Raw genomic sequence first — 18,953 nt, 5'->3', positions numbered from 1 at the left:
TATATATATATATATATATATTTCTCCGCCGAAATCACTTTTAAACCCATTTCCACCTTTTTTTCCCTTCTCTTCCTCTTACTTTTTTTTCACGTTTTTTTACGTTTTTCTCCTTTTCGCCTCTTTTCTGGGCGTATTATTCTTCTTTTTCTTCTTTTTTTTCGTCTAATGCATACCCCATCAGTGCAGCAATGCTTATTCAATACCGCCAGCAGATGGAGACACTGGGGGATAATTTTCTAAGGATTTATACTGATTTTTCCTGTCTGAATTTGTCGCACAGAAAGTTGCAGGCCAAATATGTGTGACATTTCTGCGACTTTAGCTTCTAGAGCATTTTTACAACATTATACATAGGTGCTGAATACATAAAAAGCGACTGTTCAGCGACAGACAAGTCGCATCGGCTGAAAGTAGGCCAGAATGTCAGTCCATGTTGGAGCAGGTTTAGATACAGTCTAAAGCATAGATCTCAAAGTCTGTGCACAGAATTTAGCAAGGGCCTCGCACCTTCTGATGCATCAGGTAGGTGCACTATAGCATAGCCTAACCCTCTGTACTTTGGTCTATATTGATGCGGGACATAGACAGCCAGCTGATGACCAATCCATTAGTGCAATGGATGGCTGGAAGCATTTGTCTTTGCCTTTGCAATACCACAGAAGCAATGCATGGTCAATGTACAGCAATGACACACCTGTGTGAACAGCCAGGAGACCCCCCCATGTTATGTTACATAGTTACATAGTTAGTACGGTCGAAAAAAGACATATGTCCATCAAGTTCAACCAGGGAATTAAGGGGTAGGGGTGTGGCGCGATATTGGGGAAGGGATGAGATTTTATATTTCTTCATAAGCATTAATCTTATTTTGTCAATTAGGAACATTCAGCACCCACCCGCTATCAAGGCAGCTGCCTATCATGTCATGCCCTACCTGCACAGGTGTGCTGGCTACTCAAATGATCCAATTAAGGAGGCCATTTAGTCAGCAGCAGCAGAAGTCCTGTGCCTGGACGCTCCAACAGCGGCCAGACACAAGCAGAAGCAGCAGCAGCACCACCTTTTGTTTTTTGGCTGCAGCAGCAGCAGCAGCAGCAAGGCCCACAGGGCTGGCTAGCTGGCTAGCCAGCAAGCAGGTAGCAATGAAAGTAGGAATCTTTCTTTTTAACCCTGTAAGGGGGTGGTGCACTGTACCCGAAGATACTGCCATATCGGGTCAATGCATAGGGCGACGGAAGCAAGCTTCGAAATCGGCCCCCGTTCTCAAAAATCCATTTAATATATGGTCCCCAGATAGGGGACGTATCAGATATTAAACTGATAAGAACAGATACTACACTTGATCTTAGCCAAAAGGCCGAGAAGCGATAACCGTGAAAGGGGCGGGCCCAACAAGGTCCCCTTCATGGGCACTATCACTGCTTGCTGTCAGGGAGGCTGCCAGACAATTTTCCATGCACACTCTGGGCTGGGGGGCAGTCAACCACCAGTACACACAGCAGAACCTAAACCCATACCATTATTGCTAAGCAGCAAGACAGGGGCCCATTGCACTCCCACGGGGCCTTTTTAAATGCAATCCATAACCCGGATTTGCCAGGAACCCTTCTTACTCCTCCTACTTGCATGTGACACTGGGCTTAGGATCTGCATAGGAAACACACACACAAGCACACACCTACCTTTGTTGCCTGCAGATGCCTCCTTGGCTGTCCCCAAACGGTATCAAACCAACACCCACGGGAAGCTGTAAGCATAGAGGACATGCCTGCACCCCATTGGACTTACCTGTGTGGGTTAAATCCGGGTTATTTGACAACCTATGGCGGTGATGGTTCTGCTCAGGCAGAGCAGTGCTGATGCTCCTCATAAAGCTGTCGCTGCTGTGAAGGTTCTAGGTGACATCACAATCCCTATGGTTACATACACAACAAAGCTGGGTTGTTGTTGTTTACACTCTGCAAGGCCTGTGGAAGTGAGTGACATCATAGCACTGTAGTTCTGAGGGTTCTAGATGGATGCAACAATCTCCTGTTGCTTCTATGAAGGCCATAATAGACGACATCACCAAACAGCTCCATAGTCACATACACAGCAAAGGAGAGATGTTGTTTACACCTAGTGATGTCAGTGGTATTGAGTGACATCACAGCACAGTGCTAAGGCTCCTGGGCCTGGACACAGCAGCGGCTGCAATATCTCAACGGAGAATACGTTTATATATATGTGTGTGTGTGCGCGTATATATATATATATATATATATATATATATATATATATATATATTTCTCCGCCGAAATCACTTTTAAACCCATTTCCACCTTTTTTTCCCTTCTCTTCCTCTTACTTTTTTTTCACGTTTTTTTACGTTTTTCTCCTTTTCGCCTCTTTTCTGGGCGTATTATTCTTCTTTTTCTTCTTTTTTTTCGTCTAATGCATACCCCATCAGTGCAGCAATGCTTATTCAATACCGCCAGCAGATGGAGACACTGGGGGATAATTTTCTAAGGATTTATACTGATTTTTCCTGTCTGAATTTGTCGCACAGAAAGTTGCAGGCCAAATATGTGTGACATTTCTGCGACTTTAGCTTCTAGAGCATTTTTACAACATTATACATAGGTGCTGAATACATAAAAAGCGACTGTTCAGCGACAGACAAGTCGCATCGGCTGAAAGTAGGCCAGAATGTCAGTCCATGTTGGAGCAGGTTTAGATACAGTCTAAAGCATAGATCTCAAAGTCTGTGCACAGAATTTAGCAAGGGCCTCGCACCTTCTGATGCATCAGGTAGGTGCACTATAGCATAGCCTAACCCTCTGTACTTTGGTCTATATTGATGCGGGACATAGACAGCCAGCTGATGACCAATCCATTAGTGCAATGGATGGCTGGAAGCATTTGTCTTTGCCTTTGCAATACCACAGAAGCAATGCATGGTCAATGTACAGCAATGACACACCTGTGTGAACAGCCAGGAGACCCCCCCATGTTATGTTACATAGTTACATAGTTAGTACGGTCGAAAAAAGACATATGTCCATCAAGTTCAACCAGGGAATTAAGGGGTAGGGGTGTGGCGCGATATTGGGGAAGGGATGAGATTTTATATTTCTTCATAAGCATTAATCTTATTTTGTCAATTAGGAACATTCAGCACCCACCCGCTATCAAGGCAGCTGCCTATCATGTCATGCCCTACCTGCACAGGTGTGCTGGCTACTCAAATGATCCAATTAAGGAGGCCATTTAGTCAGCAGCAGCAGAAGTCCTGTGCCTGGACGCTCCAACAGCGGCCAGACACAAGCAGAAGCAGCAGAAGCAGCAGAAGCAGCACCACCTTTTGTTTTTTGGCTGCAGCAGCAGCAGCAGCAGCAAGGCCCACAGGGCTGGCTAGCTGGCTAGCCAGCAAGCAGGTAGCAATGAAAGTAGGAATCTTTCTTTTTAACCCTGTAAGGGGGTGGTGCACTGTACCCGAAGATACTGCCATATCGGGTCAATGCATAGGGCGACGGAAGCAAGCTTCGAAATCGGCCCCCGTTCTCAAAAATCCATTTAATATATGGTCCCCAGATAGGGGACGTATCAGATATTAAACTGATAAGAACAGATACTACACTTGATCTTAGCCAAAAGGCCGAGAAGCGATAACCGTGAAAGGGGCGGGCCCAACAAGGTCCCCTTCATGGGCACTATCACTGCTTGCTGTCAGGGAGGCTGCCAGACAATTTTCCATGCACACTCTGGGCTGGGGGGCAGTCAACCACCAGTACACACAGCAGAACCTAAACCCATACCATTATTGCTAAGCAGCAAGACAGGGGCCCATTGCACTCCCACGGGGCCTTTTTAAATGCAATCCATAACCCGGATTTGCCAGGAACCCTTCTTACTCCTCCTACTTGCATGTGACACTGGGCTTAGGATCTGCATAGGAAACACACACACAAGCACACACCTACCTTTGTTGCCTGCAGATGCCTCCTTGGCTGTCCCCAAACGGTATCAAACCAACACCCACGGGAAGCTGTAAGCATAGAGGACATGCCTGCACCCCATTGGACTTACCTGTGTGGGTTAAATCCGGGTTATTTGACAACCTATGGCGGTGATGGTTCTGCTCAGGCAGAGCAGTGCTGATGCTCCTCATAAAGCTGTCGCTGCTGTGAAGGTTCTAGGTGACATCACAATCCCTATGGTTACATACACAACAAAGCTGGGTTGTTGTTGTTTACACTCTGCAAGGCCTGTGGAAGTGAGTGACATCATAGCACTGTAGTTCTGAGGGTTCTAGATGGATGCAACAATCTCCTGTTGCTTCTATGAAGGCCATAATAGACGACATCACCAAACAGCTCCATAGTCACATACACAGCAAAGGAGAGATGTTGTTTACACCTAGTGATGTCAGTGGTATTGAGTGACATCACAGCACAGTGCTAAGGCTCCTGGGCCTGGACACAGCAGCGGCTGCAATATCTCAACGGAGAATACGTTTATATATATGTGTGTGTGTGCGCGTATATATATATATATATATATATATATATATATATATATATATATATTTCTCCGCCGAAATCACTTTTAAACCCATTTCCACCTTTTTTTCCCTTCTCTTCCTCTTACTTTTTTTTCACGTTTTTTTACGTTTTTCTCCTTTTCGCCTCTTTTCTGGGCGTATTATTCTTCTTTTTCTTCTTTTTTTTCGTCTAATGCATACCCCATCAGTGCAGCAATGCTTATTCAATACCGCCAGCAGATGGAGACACTGGGGGATAATTTTCTAAGGATTTATACTGATTTTTCCTGTCTGAATTTGTCGCACAGAAAGTTGCAGGCCAAATATGTGTGACATTTCTGCGACTTTAGCTTCTAGAGCATTTTTACAACATTATACATAGGTGCTGAATACATAAAAAGCGACTGTTCAGCGACAGACAAGTCGCATCGGCTGAAAGTAGGCCAGAATGTCAGTCCATGTTGGAGCAGGTTTAGATACAGTCTAAAGCATAGATCTCAAAGTCTGTGCACAGAATTTAGCAAGGGCCTCGCACCTTCTGATGCATCAGGTAGGTGCACTATAGCATAGCCTAACCCTCTGTACTTTGGTCTATATTGATGCGGGACATAGACAGCCAGCTGATGACCAATCCATTAGTGCAATGGATGGCTGGAAGCATTTGTCTTTGCCTTTGCAATACCACAGAAGCAATGCATGGTCAATGTACAGCAATGACACACCTGTGTGAACAGCCAGGAGACCCCCCCATGTTATGTTACATAGTTACATAGTTAGTACGGTCGAAAAAAGACATATGTCCATCAAGTTCAACCAGGGAATTAAGGGGTAGGGGTGTGGCGCGATATTGGGGAAGGGATGAGATTTTATATTTCTTCATAAGCATTAATCTTATTTTGTCAATTAGGAACATTCAGCACCCACCCGCTATCAAGGCAGCTGCCTATCATGTCATGCCCTACCTGCACAGGTGTGCTGGCTACTCAAATGATCCAATTAAGGAGGCCATTTAGTCAGCAGCAGCAGAAGTCCTGTGCCTGGACGCTCCAACAGCGGCCAGACACAAGCAGAAGCAGCAGAAGCAGCAGCAGCACCACCTTTTGTTTTTTGGCTGCAGCAGCAGCAGCAGCAGCAAGGCCCACAGGGCTGGCTAGCTGGCTAGCCAGCAAGCAGGTAGCAATGAAAGTAGGAATCTTTCTTTTTAACCCTGTAAGGGGGTGGTGCACTGTACCCGAAGATACTGCCATATCGGGTCAATGCATAGGGCGACGGAAGCAAGCTTCGAAATCGGCCCCCGTTCTCAAAAATCCATTTAATATATGGTCCCCAGATAGGAGACGTATCAGATATTAAACTGATAAGAACAGATTTTTGATTGAAAGAGCTTTATTTTCCGTTCAGTCATTACAAGTCGTACAATAAATTACAGTCACACAAAGCATGATAGTACAATACACAGCAAAGGTTCCCTAAGCTATACACCGCACACCATGCTACTCTAACATTCAGCTCAATCCTGCAATATAAAGGCACAAGAGATCAAACAAAAACCAAATAATACAATCTGTGATCGGGGTAGGGGTGTGGGCGACTATGTGGGGGTAGGGAGGGGGCGGATCACAGGGCCAAACTGTTGGGCTGTATCTTCAGGGAGACATGGGAGAAGGAGAGGGGTCTTCACTCCTCTTCTTCCTCATCAACGGCCGAGCTGTCCAAGATGGAATAGTCTCTAAGCAGGTTCTTGATGAACCTGCGGCAGTCCCGGACGGACATGTTTTCCCTGTTGATCACGAGGCGGTTCCTGGCAAGCCACACTGCGTCCTTAAAACAGTTCATAAGGCGCCAGGCCTCCTGGATGGCCTCCACGTCGTGGGTCCCAGGGAACAGGCCGTAAAGCACCGAATGGTACGATAGGCAGCTCCTGGGCACTGAGTCTCTGAGTTCCTGTTCTAGGGCGTCCAACAGACCCTGTGCAAAGGGGCACTGCCAAAACACGTGGAATGATGTTTCCTCCACGTAGGGGCAACGGGGGCAGTGCCGGGTCTTGCACAGGTTGCGGGCATGCATGAATGACCTGAGAGAGAGACCTCCCATGACGGCCATCCACGACAAGTCCTTGTGTCCATTGGTAAGCCGCTTTGAGGCCACATTGTTCCAAACTGTCTCTGCAGTGGCTGCGGGGAGTCCCGGAACCAGCTCGGTCGAGTCCTTAGCTCGGATGAGTTTGTGGATTGTCTTCGGCTTCCATAGGTCGGGTTTCAGTCCTTCCAGCTGGTGCTCCCTCACAAACCGGACAACATCCCCATAGAACCAGGGAGTGTTCCTGTTGTAAGGGATGGAGCTGTCCCACTTGTCCCAGCCCAGCTGTCTCCAGAGGGGCATGAGAAGCAAGCGAGACATGGACCTGCCCGCTGAGCCAGTCTTTTCAACAAGAGTCCGCTGCACCGTGACACATGCAAAGGAGGCCCTCAGCAGAGCGGGGATGTCGGGTATTCCCTTCCCACCCTTGCGGGGTTCCTTGTACATCACGGTCCTCTTGACTCTGTCCATTTTGCCCCAGACGAAGCCAAACACTGTCCGGGTGATGGCCTTGCAAACGGTGGTATGGGGAGGCCAGGCCTGTGCGGTATATTGGAGCACAGGCAAAACTTCACTCCGCAGGACAAGTGCCTTGCCTTCCATCGTGAGCTTTCTGGAGCTCCACAGTCCGATCTTCGAGTTTATCCTTCCTAGTCGGTCTTGCCAAGACTTAAGGGCCGCTCCTTCCTTCCCGAACCAGACTCCAAGAATTTGAATGAAGTCCGGCTTAATAGTAAAGGGGAAGGGGGCGGAAGAAGCCAGGTGCCATTCCCCGAAGAGCATGGCCTCCGACTTCCCGCAGTTGACTTTTGCCCCCGAAGCTCTGCCGAAGTCCTCGCAGGTCTGGACGAGTGCAGTCACCGAACGCTGGTCAGCGCAGAAGATGGTCACGTCGTCCATGTAGAGCGAGCACTTGACCTCGTGGCGATCTGGTCCTGGTGCGGTGATCCCTCTGATCTCTCCATTCTGCCGGATAGTCTCAGCGAAGAGCTCTATAACACAAACAAAAAGGAGAGGTGAAAGAGGGCAGCCTTGTCTAACCCCTGAAAGAATAGGAAAGGGGTCAGTCTTCCAGCCGTTCACCAACACCGTGCTGTAAATGTCAAAATACATAACGTTAACAAAAGAGCAAAACATCTTCCCCAGACCCAGCCTGCGCAAAACCCTGTCCATGAATGCGTGGGAGACACGGTCGAACGCCTTCTCCTGATCTAAGCTGACCAGGGCGGCGCGGCCCCCGCGGTCCTGGATGTAATGGACCGTGTCTCTCACAAGGGCAAGGCTGTCGGCAATCCTGCGGCCAGGAATGCTGCAGGTCTGGTCCGGATGGACGATCTGCCCCATGACAGGTTTCAGCCTGTTGGCCAGCACCTTGGCGAGGATCTTGTAGTCCACGTTCAGGAGAGAGATGGGACGCCAGTTTTTCAGGTCACATCTCTCCCCCTTCCGCTTATACAAGATCGTGATCATCCCTTCCCTCAACGACGGAGGCATTCTGCCCCCCACCACCATCTCCTCGTACACCTCCAACAGGTCCGGACAGATCAGGTCACCCAGCGCTACGTAGAGCTCGGCCGGGAGACCGTCACTGCCCGGGGTCCTGCCGGGCTTAAAGGATTTAGCGGCAGAGAGCAGCTCCCCCACCGTCAAGGGATCGTCCATAGCCGCCGCACCTGCGGGATCAACAACGTTAGTGACACCTGACAGGAACCTCTCGGCGGCTTCGGGGTCGGATGACTTGGGGGCGTAGAGGTTGCTGTAGAAGTCGTGGACGACCCCCATCACTTCCTCCTTGCCGCTCCTCATGTGTCCGGTCTCATCTCGTAGCTCAGTCAGGGGCGTGTGGCCGGCATGGAGCTTCCTGAAAAAGAAAGAGTTACATTTCTCACCCTTCTCCAGGTTCTCCACCTTGGAACGAAAGACGATTCGCTTGGATTCCTCCTCAAAGTGCCTTTTCAAGCTCTTTTTGGTCTCCTCCAGCTCCTCCCTGACGTCCCAGCCACACTGGAGCAGGTCCTGCAGGGACCGCAGCTCGCGCTGCAGTTTCCTCAAGTCCCACTTCTTCGCACACGCCTGTTGTCTGCCTTTTGCCTGAAAGAAACAACGGAATTCGACTTTAACATATTCCCACCAATCGCTGATGCACTTGAACAGACATTTGTCATTTCGCCATACAAGGTAAGCATCCCTAAGTTCCTCCATGACCTCCCTCTGCTCCAACAGGGCACAATTCAACTTCCAGGAGCCCGGGCCAGGTGGGAATCCATGGCCCAGAGTCCCCCGGAATCGAATGGCCCTGTGGTCAGAGAAGAAGCAGGGGACCATAGAGTACGACACCTTTCTGACTGCTCTCGAAGTGAAGATGAAGTCTATCCGAGAACGGAGCGAGCCATCGGGGCGGCTCCACTTATAGTTTACGGAGCCGTTCCCGACGGACCCGACAACGTCCTGCAAGGATGCCTCCGTCACCATCTCAATCAGCAGTTTAGACGTCACGTCCAGGTTGGCGGATGTGCCAGAACTGCGCCCGTCCACCTCAATGGGGCAGTTGAAGTCACCACCCAACACTACTGCTCTAGTGGTGGCGAGTTCAGCCCGCAGGGCCTGGAGAACCTCCAGTCGGACATCCCTCTCAGGGGAGGCATACACGTTGATGAGCCGCACGGGCTCACCCGCCCAGGAACCGTCTGCGACAAGAAGTCTGCCACAGACGAGCTCCCGGACGGAATCAAGTGCAAAGTTACCTCCCCTGATCAGGATGGCCACCCCCGCAGACCTATTGTCGCCCCCACCAGACCAGTAGGAAGGGCCGTGAGGCCACTGCCTGGCCAGATGGTTGTAAGACCTAGAAGCAGACAAAGCACATTCCTGCAACATGTAAACATCACACCTCTGGGAATCTAAGAACATAAGAACAGTCTGAAATCTAAACCAAGCTCTAATACTCCTCACATTAATGCAGAAGATGTTGAGATCAGCCATGGGAATAAAAAGAGAGGTTAGTTCTGATACTAGTTACCAGTCTGGTCGGACGGGTCCTCTTCTCTGGCGCCTGTCGGCTCCTGTGGCTTCTCGTAGCGCCCTTCCAAGAACTCGTCGTAGACCGTGATGGACGGAGTGTCCAGGATTTTCTTAACCTCTGGGTCCTGCAGCAGCTCCTCCATAGATTGAGCTTGGACTGGCTCTGCTTGGACCTGCTCCACTTGGGCCTGCTCCATCACCTCCTCTCCTTCTGAAGCCTCAAGGCTCTCGCAGACCTGCTCCATCTCCTCCTCCTCATCTGAAGCTTGAGGGGTCTCGCAGGTCTCGATTATCTTTCTTTTGTGGGACTCTTCTGATACGTTGTCCCTTCCTTTCCTCTTCCTCTGTATGGTACCTGGGGGAGGAAGCACAGGAAAGTCCTCCGAAGGGCGGGCACCAGCATCTGGAGGGGGGTTAGGTGCTGCTGGGCCAGGAGAGAAAGGAGGCTGGGTGGGGCGGGGGGCAGGAGAGAGTGCCGGGGCAGGGGAGGACGGGGCAGGGGTGGGCCGGGCAGGGGAGGACGGGGCAGGGGTGGGCCGGGCAGGGGAGGACGGGGCAGGGGTGGGCCGGGGTGGGGTACGGGGGGCAGGGGTGGGCCGGGGTGGGGTACGGGGGGCAGGGGTGGGGCGGGATGGGGCAGGAGGGGCAGAGGTGGGACGGGATGGGGCAGGAGGGGCAGAGGTGGGACGGGATGGGGCAGGAGGGGCAGGGGTGGGACGGGATGGGGCAGGAGGGGCAGGGGTGGGACGGGATGGGGCAGGGGTGGGACGGGATGGGGCAGGAGTGGGGCGGGATGGGGCAGGAGATGGGGCGGGAGGGGCAGGGGATGGGACTGGAGGGGCAGGGGAGGGGCGGGACGGGGCAGGGGTGGTGGCTTTCGCCTTCTTACCCTCCTTGGTCGGCTTGGCCATCCGTGGTGTTGGCTCCGGAGCTGGGGCTGGCTTCGGTGCTCTCGCTGCCACAGATGCCCATGTTCTCTCCCTCTGGGGGCAGTCCTTGTAGCTGTGGGCTGCCAGTCCGCAGAGGTTGCAGGTCTTGCTCTTGGGGCAGTCCTTGGTCGTGTGACCTGTCACACGGCAATACCTGCAGGCATCCTCCATACAGTCCTTGCCCTCGTGGCCCATCTTGCCACATCTCCTGCAGGTCTGCGGCATGTCCGGGTAGAAAATAAGTCCTGTGGAGTTGCCCAAGGAAAATGTCGTTGGCAGGTGCTGTAGTCCGTCTGGAGAAGCAGGGTTCTTGTTGAGTCTGACGACCACAGACCACTTGCAGGTCCAGTATCCGAGTGAGTTCAGGATGCGGGTGGGCTCCCTCACCACGGTGCAGAAGCGCTTCAGGAAGGTCGAGATGTCCGTGCCTGGGGTGTGTGGGTTCCGCATTGAGACCGTCACCCGCCTCTCCTCTCTTTGAATAAGGCAGTTGCCCACAAAGCGAGAAAAAGGGGATTCGGGACTCGCCGCTTTCACCACCTCCCAGTATCTTCTACAGGTCCCAATGGTGGCAAAGGTGATGTAGAAGATTCCCGAAAAGAAGGTTGCTATTCCCAGGGTGTCAGCCGTGGGGAAGCCTTGATCCGCCAGCATCTTCTTGCAGAACACGTCGTGGGACATGTCCGGCACCCTTCCGTCCACGGGCTTGAGCTTCAAGGCAACAGTCTGCCTCATCCAGGGCTCCAGGGTTGGAGCTTCCAGGTTAGGAATTCTGCCGCCCTTCTGCCTTGCCGTGGTGGAGGTTGAAGCTTGCTGTGGTTGGGGCTGGACCTCCAGGCCTTGCCCTGCAGCCTCCTGGGTGGACTTGCTGGTTGAGGCCATGGCTTCTTCCAGCAGGCTCTTTTCCGCTTCCTTGCTTGCTTGTGGAGAGAGGCTTCGCAAAGTCTTCTTTCCCGGGTGGGAGGAGCTATGCAGATCCGGTCCCGGTGGGAGGAGCTATGCAAATCCTTCTCCAGAGGCAGCGAGTTTCTTCGAAAAGATTCTGCGCCGCCTTCCTCTTCGCCGCTGTTCCGGAATTCACCGCCGATTCCCTTCTTCCAGGTTCTTCGTCGGCTTCTTCCGGAGCTGCAGTCTTCAAGATCTTCTCCTTCTTCAGATGTTCCGAGGCAGGCAGGAGACGATCTTCAGGTGGTATGCTCTAGAGAAATGCGGTTCTAATAAGAACGAAAAGTACTGCAATCGTACTACGCAAAATCTCTACCACAATGCTTGGAGTTCTTCAGACCGTAGCGATCATGGTATCTCCCCTGCCAGGTAAGATAAGAACTGATAAGAACAGATACTACACTTGATCTTAGCCAAAAGGCCGAGAAGCGATAACCGTGAAAGGGGCGGGCCCAACAAGGTCCCCTTCATGGGCACTATCACTGCTTGCTGTCAGGGAGGCTGCCAGACAATTTTCCATGCACACTCTGGGCTGGGGGGCAGTCAACCACCAGTACACACAGCAGAACCTAAACCCATACCATTATTGCTAAGCAGCAAGACAGGGGCCCATTGCACTCCCACGGGGCCTTTTTAAATGCAATCCATAACCCGGATTTGCCAGGAACCCTTCTTACTCCTCCTACTTGCATGTGACACTGGGCTTAGGATCTGCATAGGAAACACACACACAAGCACACACCTACCTTTGTTGCCTGCAGATGCCTCCTTGGCTGTCCCCAAACGGTATCAAACCAACACCCACGGGAAGCTGTAAGCATAGAGGACATGCCTGCACCCCATTGGACTTACCTGTGTGGGTTAAATCCGGGTTATTTGACAACCTATGGCGGTGATGGTTCTGCTCAGGCAGAGCAGTGCTGATGCTCCTCATAAAGCTGTCGCTGCTGTGAAGGTTCTAGGTGACATCACAATCCCTATGGTTACATACACAACAAAGCTGGGTTGTTGTTGTTTACACTCTGCAAGGCCTGTGGAAGTGAGTGACATCATAGCACTGTAGTTCTGAGGGTTCTAGATGGATGCAACAATCTCCTGTTGCTTCTATGAAGGCCATAATAGACGACATCACCAAACAGCTCCATAGTCACATACACAGCAAAGGAGAGATGTTGTTTACACCTAGTGATGTCAGTGGTATTGAGTGACATCACAGCACAGTGCTAAGGCTCCTGGGCCTGGACACAGCAGCGGCTGCAATATCTCAACGGAGAATACGTTTATATATATGTGTGTGTGTGCGCGTATATATATATATATATATATATATATATATATATATATATATATATTTCTCCGCCGAAATCACTTTTAAACCCATTTCCACCTTTTTTTCCCTTCTCTTCCTCTTACTTTTTTTTCACGTTTTTTTACGTTTTTCTCCTTTTCGCCTCTTTTCTGGGCGTATTATTCTTCTTTTTCTTCTTTTTTTTCGTCTAATGCATACCCCATCAGTGCAGCAATGCTTATTCAATACCGCCAGCAGATGGAGACACTGGGGGATAATTTTCTAAGGATTTATACTGATTTTTCCTGTCTGAATTTGTCGCACAGAAAGTTGCAGGCCAAATATGTGTGACATTTCTGCGACTTTAGCTTCTAGAGCATTTTTACAACATTATACATAGGTGCTGAATACATAAAAAGCGACTGTTCAGCGACAGACAAGTCGCATCGGCTGAAAGTAGGCCAGAATGTCAGTCCATGTTGGAGCAGGTTTAGATACAGTCTAAAGCATAGATCTCAAAGTCTGTGCACAGAATTTAGCAAGGGCCTCGCACCTTCTGATGCATCAGGTAGGTGCACTATAGCATAGCCTAACCCTCTGTACTTTGGTCTATATTGATGCGGGACATAGACAGCCAGCTGATGACCAATCCATTAGTGCAATGGATGGCTGGAAGCATTTGTCTTTGCCTTTGCAATACCACAGAAGCAATGCATGGTCAATGTACAGCAATGACACACCTGTGTGAACAGCCAGGAGACCCCCCCATGTTATGTTACATAGTTACATAGTTAGTACGGTCGAAAAAAGACATATGTCCATCAAGTTCAACCAGGGAATTAAGGGGTAGGGGTGTGGCGCGATATTGGGGAAGGGATGAGATTTTATATTTCTTCATAAGCATTAATCTTATTTTGTCAATTAGGAACATTCAGCACCCACCCGCTATCAAGGCAGCTGCCTATCATGTCATGCCCTACCTGCACAGGTGTGCTGGCTACTCAAATGATCCAATTAAGGAGGCCATTTAGTCAGCAGCAGCAGAAGTCCTGTGCCTGGACGCTCCAACAGCGGCCAGACACAAGCAGAAGCAGCAGAAGCAGCAGCAGCACCACCTTTTGTTTTTTGGCTGCAGCAGCAGCAGCAGCAGCAAGGCCCACAGGGCTGGCTAGCTGGCTAGCCAGCAAGCAGGTAGCAATGAAAGTAGGAATCTTTCTTTTTAACCCTGTAAGGGGGTGGTGCACTGTACCCGAAGATACTGCCATATCGGGTCAATGCATAGGGCGACGGAAGCAAGCTTCGAAATCGGCCCCCGTTCTCAAAAATCCATTTAATATATGGTCCCCAGATAGGGGACGTATCAGATATTAAACTGATAAGAACAGATACTACACTTGATCTTAGCCAAAAGGCCGAGAAGCGATAACCGTGAAAGGGGCGGGCCCAACAAGGTCCCCTTCATGGGCACTATCACTGCTTGCTGTCAGGGAGGCTGCCAGACAATTTTCCATGCACACTCTGGGCTGGGGGGCAGTCAACCACCAGTACACACAGCAGAACCTAAACCCATACCATTATTGCTAAGCAGCAAGACAGGGGCCCATTGCACTCCCACGGGGCCTTTTTAAATGCAATCCATAACCCGGATTTGCCAGGAACCCTTCTTACTCCTCCTACTTGCATGTGACACTGGGCTTAGGATCTGCATAGGAAACACACACACAAGCACACACCTACCTTTGTTGCCTGCAGATGCCTCCTTGGCTGTCCCCAAACGGTATCAAACCAACACCCACGGGAAGCTGTAAGCATAGAGGACATGCCTGCACCCCATTGGACTTACCTGTGTGGGTTAAATCCGGGTTATTTGACAACCTATGGCGGTGATGGTTCTGCTCAGGCAGAGCAGTGCTGATGCTCCTCATAAAGCTGTCGCTGCTGTGAAGGTTCTAGGTGACATCACAATCCCTATGGTTACATACACAACAAAGCTGGGTTGTTGTTGTTTACACTCTGCAAGGCCTGTGGAAGTGAGTGACATCATAGCACTGTAGTTCTGAGGGTTCTAGATGGATGCAACAATCTCCTGTTGCTTCTATGAAGGCCATAATAGACGACATCACCAAACAGCTCCATAGTCACATACACAGCAAAGGAGAGATGTTGTTTACACCTAGTGATGTCAGTGGTATTGAGTGACATCACAGCACAGTGCTAAGGCTCCTGGGCCTGGACACAGCAGCGGCTGCAATATCTCAACGGAGAATACGTTTATATATATGTGTGTGTGTGCGCGTATATATATATATATATATATATATATATATATATATATATATATTTCTCCGCCGAAATCACTTTTAAACCCATTTCCACCTTTTTTTCCCTTCTCTTCCTCTTACTTTTTTTTCACGTTTTTTTACGTTTTTCTCCTTTTCGCCTCTTTTCTGGGCGTATTATTCTTCTTTTTCTTCTTTTTTTTCGTCTAATGCATACCCCATCAGTGCAGCAATGCTTATTCAATACCGCCAGCAGATGGAGACACTGGGGGATAATTTTCTAAGGATTTATACTGATTTTTCCTGTCTGAATTTGTCGCACAGAAAGTTGCAGGCCAAATATGTGTGACATTTCTGCGACTTTAGCTTCTAGAGCATTTTTACAACATTATACATAGGTGCTGAATACATAAAAAGCGACTGTTCAGCGAAAGACAAGTCGCATCGGCTGAAAGTAGGCCAGAATGTCAGTCCATGTTGGAGCAGGTTTAGATACAGTCTAAAGCATAGATCTCAAAGTCTGTGCACAGAATTTAGCAAGGGCCTCGCACCTTCTGATGCATCAGGTAGGTGCACTATAGCATAGCCTAACCCTCTGTACTTTGGTCTATATTGATGCGGGACATAGACAGCCAGCTGATGACCAATCCATTAGTGCAATGGATGGCTGGAAGCATTTGTCTTTGCCTTTGCAATACCACAGAAGCAATGCATGGTCAATGTACAGCAATGACACACCTGTGTGAACAGCCAGGAGACCCCCCCATGTTATGTTACATAGTTACATAGTTAGTACGGTCGAAAAAAGACATATGTCCATCAAGTTCAACCAGGGAATTAAGGGGTAGGGGTGTGGCGCGATATTGGGGAAGGGATGAGATTTTATATTTCTTCATAAGCATTAATCTTATTTTGTCAATTAGGAACATTCAGCACCCACCCGCTATCAAGGCAGCTGCCTATCATGTCATGCCCTACCTGCACAGGTGTGCTGGCTACTCAAATGATCCAATTAAGGAGGCCATTTAGTCAGCAGCAGCAGAAGTCCTGTGCCTGGACGCTCCAACAGCGGCCAGACACAAGCAGAAGCAGCAGCAGCACCACCTTTTGTTTTTTGGCTGCAGCAGCAGCAGCAGCAGCAAGGCCCACAGGGCTGGCTAGCTGGCTAGCCAGCAAGCAGGTAGCAATGAAAGTAGGAATCTTTCTTTTTAACCCTGTAAGGGGGTGGTGCACTGTACCCGAAGATACTGCCATATCGGGTCAATGCATAGGGCGACGGAAGCAAGCTTCGAAATCGGCCCCCGTTCTCAAAAATCCATTTAATATATGGTCCCCAGATAGGGGACGTATCAGATATTAAACTGATAAGAACAGATACTACACTTGATCTTAGCCAAAAGGCCGAGAAGCGATAACCGTGAAAGGGGCGGGCCCAACAAGGTCCCCTTCATGGGCACTATCACTGCTTGCTGTCAGGGAGGCTGCCAGACAATTTTCCATGCACACTCTGGGCTGGGGGGCAGTCAACCACCAGTACACACAGCAGAACCTAAACCCATACCATTATTGCTAAGCAGCAAGACAGGGGCCCATTGCACTCCCACGGGGCCTTTTTAAATGCAATCCATAACCCGGATTTGCCAGGAACCCTTCTTACTCCTCCTACTTGCATGTGACACTGGGCTTAGGATCTGCATAGGAAACACACACACAAGCACACACCTACCTTTGTTGCCTGCAGATGCCTCCTTGGCTGTCCCCAAACGGTATCAAACCAACACCCACGGGAAGCTGTAAGCATAGAGGACATGCCTGCACCCCATTGGACTTACCTGTGTGGGTTAAATCCGGGTTATTTGACAACCTATGGCGGTGATGGTTCTGCTCAGGCAGAGCAGTGCTGATGCTCCTCATAAAGCTGTCGCTGCTGTGAAGGTTCTAGGTGACATCACAATCCCTATGGTTACATACACAACAAAGCTGGGTTGTTGTTGTTTACACTCTGCAAGGCCTGTGGAAGTGAGTGACATCATAGCACTGTAGTTCTGAGGGTTCTAGATGGATGCAACAATCTCCTGTTGCTTCTATGAAGGCCATAATAGACGACATCACCAAACAGCTCCATAGTCACATACACAGCAAAGGAGAGATGTTGTTTACACCTAGTGATGTCAGTGGTATTGAGTGACATCACAGCACAGTGCTAAGGCTCCTGGGCCTGGACACAGCAGCGGCTGCAATATCTCAACGGAGAATACGTTTATATATATGTGTGTGTGTGTGTGCGCGTATATATATATATATATATATATATATATATATATATATATATATATATATATATATATTTCTCCGCCGAAATCACTTTTAAACCCATTTCCACCTTTTTTTCCCTTCTCTTCCTCTTACTTTTTTTTCACGTTTTTTTACGTTTTTCTCCTTTTCGCCTCTTTTCTGGGCGTATTATTCTTCTTTTTCTTCTTTTTTTTCGTCTAATGCATACCCCATCAGTGCAGCAATGCTTATTCAATACCGCCAGCAGATGGAGACACTGGGGGATAATTTTCTAAGGATTTATACTGATTTTTCCTGTCTGAATTTGTCGCACAGAAAGTTGCAGGCCAAATATGTGTGACATTTCTGCGACTTTAGCTTCTAGAGCATTTTTACAACATTATACATAGGTGCTGAATACATAAAAAGCGACTGTTCAGCGACAGACAAGTCGCATCGGCTGAAAGTAGGCCAGAATGTCAGTCCATGTTGGAGCAGGTTTAGATACAGTCTAAAGCATAGATCTCAAAGTCTGTGCACAGAATTTAGCAAGGGCCTCGCACCTTCTGATGCATCAGGTAGGTGCACTATAGCATAGCCTAACCCTCTGTACTTTGGTCTATATTGATGCGGGACATAGACAGCCAGCTGATGACCAATCCATTAGTGCAATGGATGGCTGGAAGCATTTGTCTTTGCCTTTGCAATACCACAGAAGCAATGCATGGTCAATGTACAGCAATGACACACCTGTGTGAACAGCCAGGAGACCCCCCCATGTTATGTTACATAGTTACATAGTTAGTACGGTCGAAAAAAGACATATGTCCATCAAGTTCAACCAGGGAATTAAGGGGTAGGGGTGTGGCGCGATATTGGGGAAGGGATGAGATTTTATATTTCTTCATAAGCATTAATCTTATTTTGTCAATTAGGAACATTCAGCACCCACCCGCTATCAAGGCAGCTGCCTATCATGTCATGCCCTACCTGCACAGGTGTGCTGGCTACTCAAATGATCCAATTAAGGAGGCCATTTAGTCAGCAGCAGCAGAAGTCCTGTGCCTGGACGCTCCAACAGCGGCCAGACACAAGCAGAAGCAGCAGAAGCAGCAGAAGCAGCACCACCTTTTGTTTTTTGGCTGCAGCAGCAGCAGCAGCAGCAAGGCCCACAGGGCTGGCTAGCTGGCTAGCCAGCAAGCAGGTAGCAATGAAAGTAGGAATCTTTCTTTTTAACCCTGTAAGGGGGTGGTGCACTGTACCCGAAGATACTGCCATATCGGGTCAATGCATAGGGCGACGGAAGCAAGCTTCGAAATCGGCCCCCGTTCTCAAAAATCCATTTAATATATGGTCCCCAGATAGGGGACGTATCAGATATTAAACTGATAAGAACAGATACTACACTTGATCTTAGCCAAAAGGCCGAGAAGCGATAACCGTGAAAGGGGCGGGCCCAACAAGGTCCCCTTCATGGGCACTATCACTGCTTGCTGTCAGGGAGGCTGCCAGACAATTTTCCATGCACACTCTGGGCTGGGGGGCAGTCAACCACCAGTACACACAGCAGAACCTAAACCCATACCATTATTGCTAAGCAGCAAGACAGGGGC

General features: G+C 49.4%; 5 non-coding genes and 2 pseudogenes across 5 annotated transcripts; all 7 read right to left on the bottom strand.

The window, feature by feature from the left end:
- Positions 1–1,181: 1,181 nt before the first annotated feature.
- On the bottom strand, positions 1,182–1,372 carry LOC130317922 (U2 spliceosomal RNA). Its single transcript, XR_008864924.1, has one exon. It is a non-coding gene; the product is annotated as a U2 spliceosomal RNA (small nuclear RNA).
- A 2,089-nt stretch (positions 1,373–3,461) lies between these two features.
- On the bottom strand, positions 3,462–3,652 carry LOC130317921 (U2 spliceosomal RNA). Its single transcript, XR_008864923.1, has one exon. It is a non-coding gene; the product is annotated as a U2 spliceosomal RNA (small nuclear RNA).
- A 2,088-nt stretch (positions 3,653–5,740) lies between these two features.
- On the bottom strand, positions 5,741–5,913 carry LOC130318000 (U2 spliceosomal RNA; annotated as a pseudogene).
- A 5,847-nt stretch (positions 5,914–11,760) lies between these two features.
- LOC130318014 (U2 spliceosomal RNA) lies at positions 11,761–11,932 on the bottom strand (annotated as a pseudogene).
- A 2,088-nt stretch (positions 11,933–14,020) lies between these two features.
- On the bottom strand, positions 14,021–14,211 carry LOC130317920 (U2 spliceosomal RNA). Its single transcript, XR_008864922.1, has one exon. It is a non-coding gene; the product is annotated as a U2 spliceosomal RNA (small nuclear RNA).
- A 2,077-nt stretch (positions 14,212–16,288) lies between these two features.
- LOC130317918 (U2 spliceosomal RNA) lies at positions 16,289–16,479 on the bottom strand. The gene has a single exon (XR_008864921.1). It is a non-coding gene; the product is annotated as a U2 spliceosomal RNA (small nuclear RNA).
- Positions 16,480–18,586: 2,107 nt separating this feature from the next.
- On the bottom strand, positions 18,587–18,777 carry LOC130317917 (U2 spliceosomal RNA). Its single transcript, XR_008864920.1, has one exon. It is a non-coding gene; the product is annotated as a U2 spliceosomal RNA (small nuclear RNA).
- Positions 18,778–18,953: the final 176 nt, after the last annotated feature.

The sequence above is a fragment of the Hyla sarda genome, unplaced genomic scaffold (genome assembly GCF_029499605.1).
Source record: "Hyla sarda isolate aHylSar1 unplaced genomic scaffold, aHylSar1.hap1 scaffold_204, whole genome shotgun sequence".
In the NCBI taxonomy this organism is placed as follows: Eukaryota; Metazoa; Chordata; class Amphibia; order Anura; family Hylidae; genus Hyla; species Hyla sarda.
Note: the sequence above shows the minus strand (reverse complement) of the source record. Positions and strands in the feature narration are given on the sequence as shown.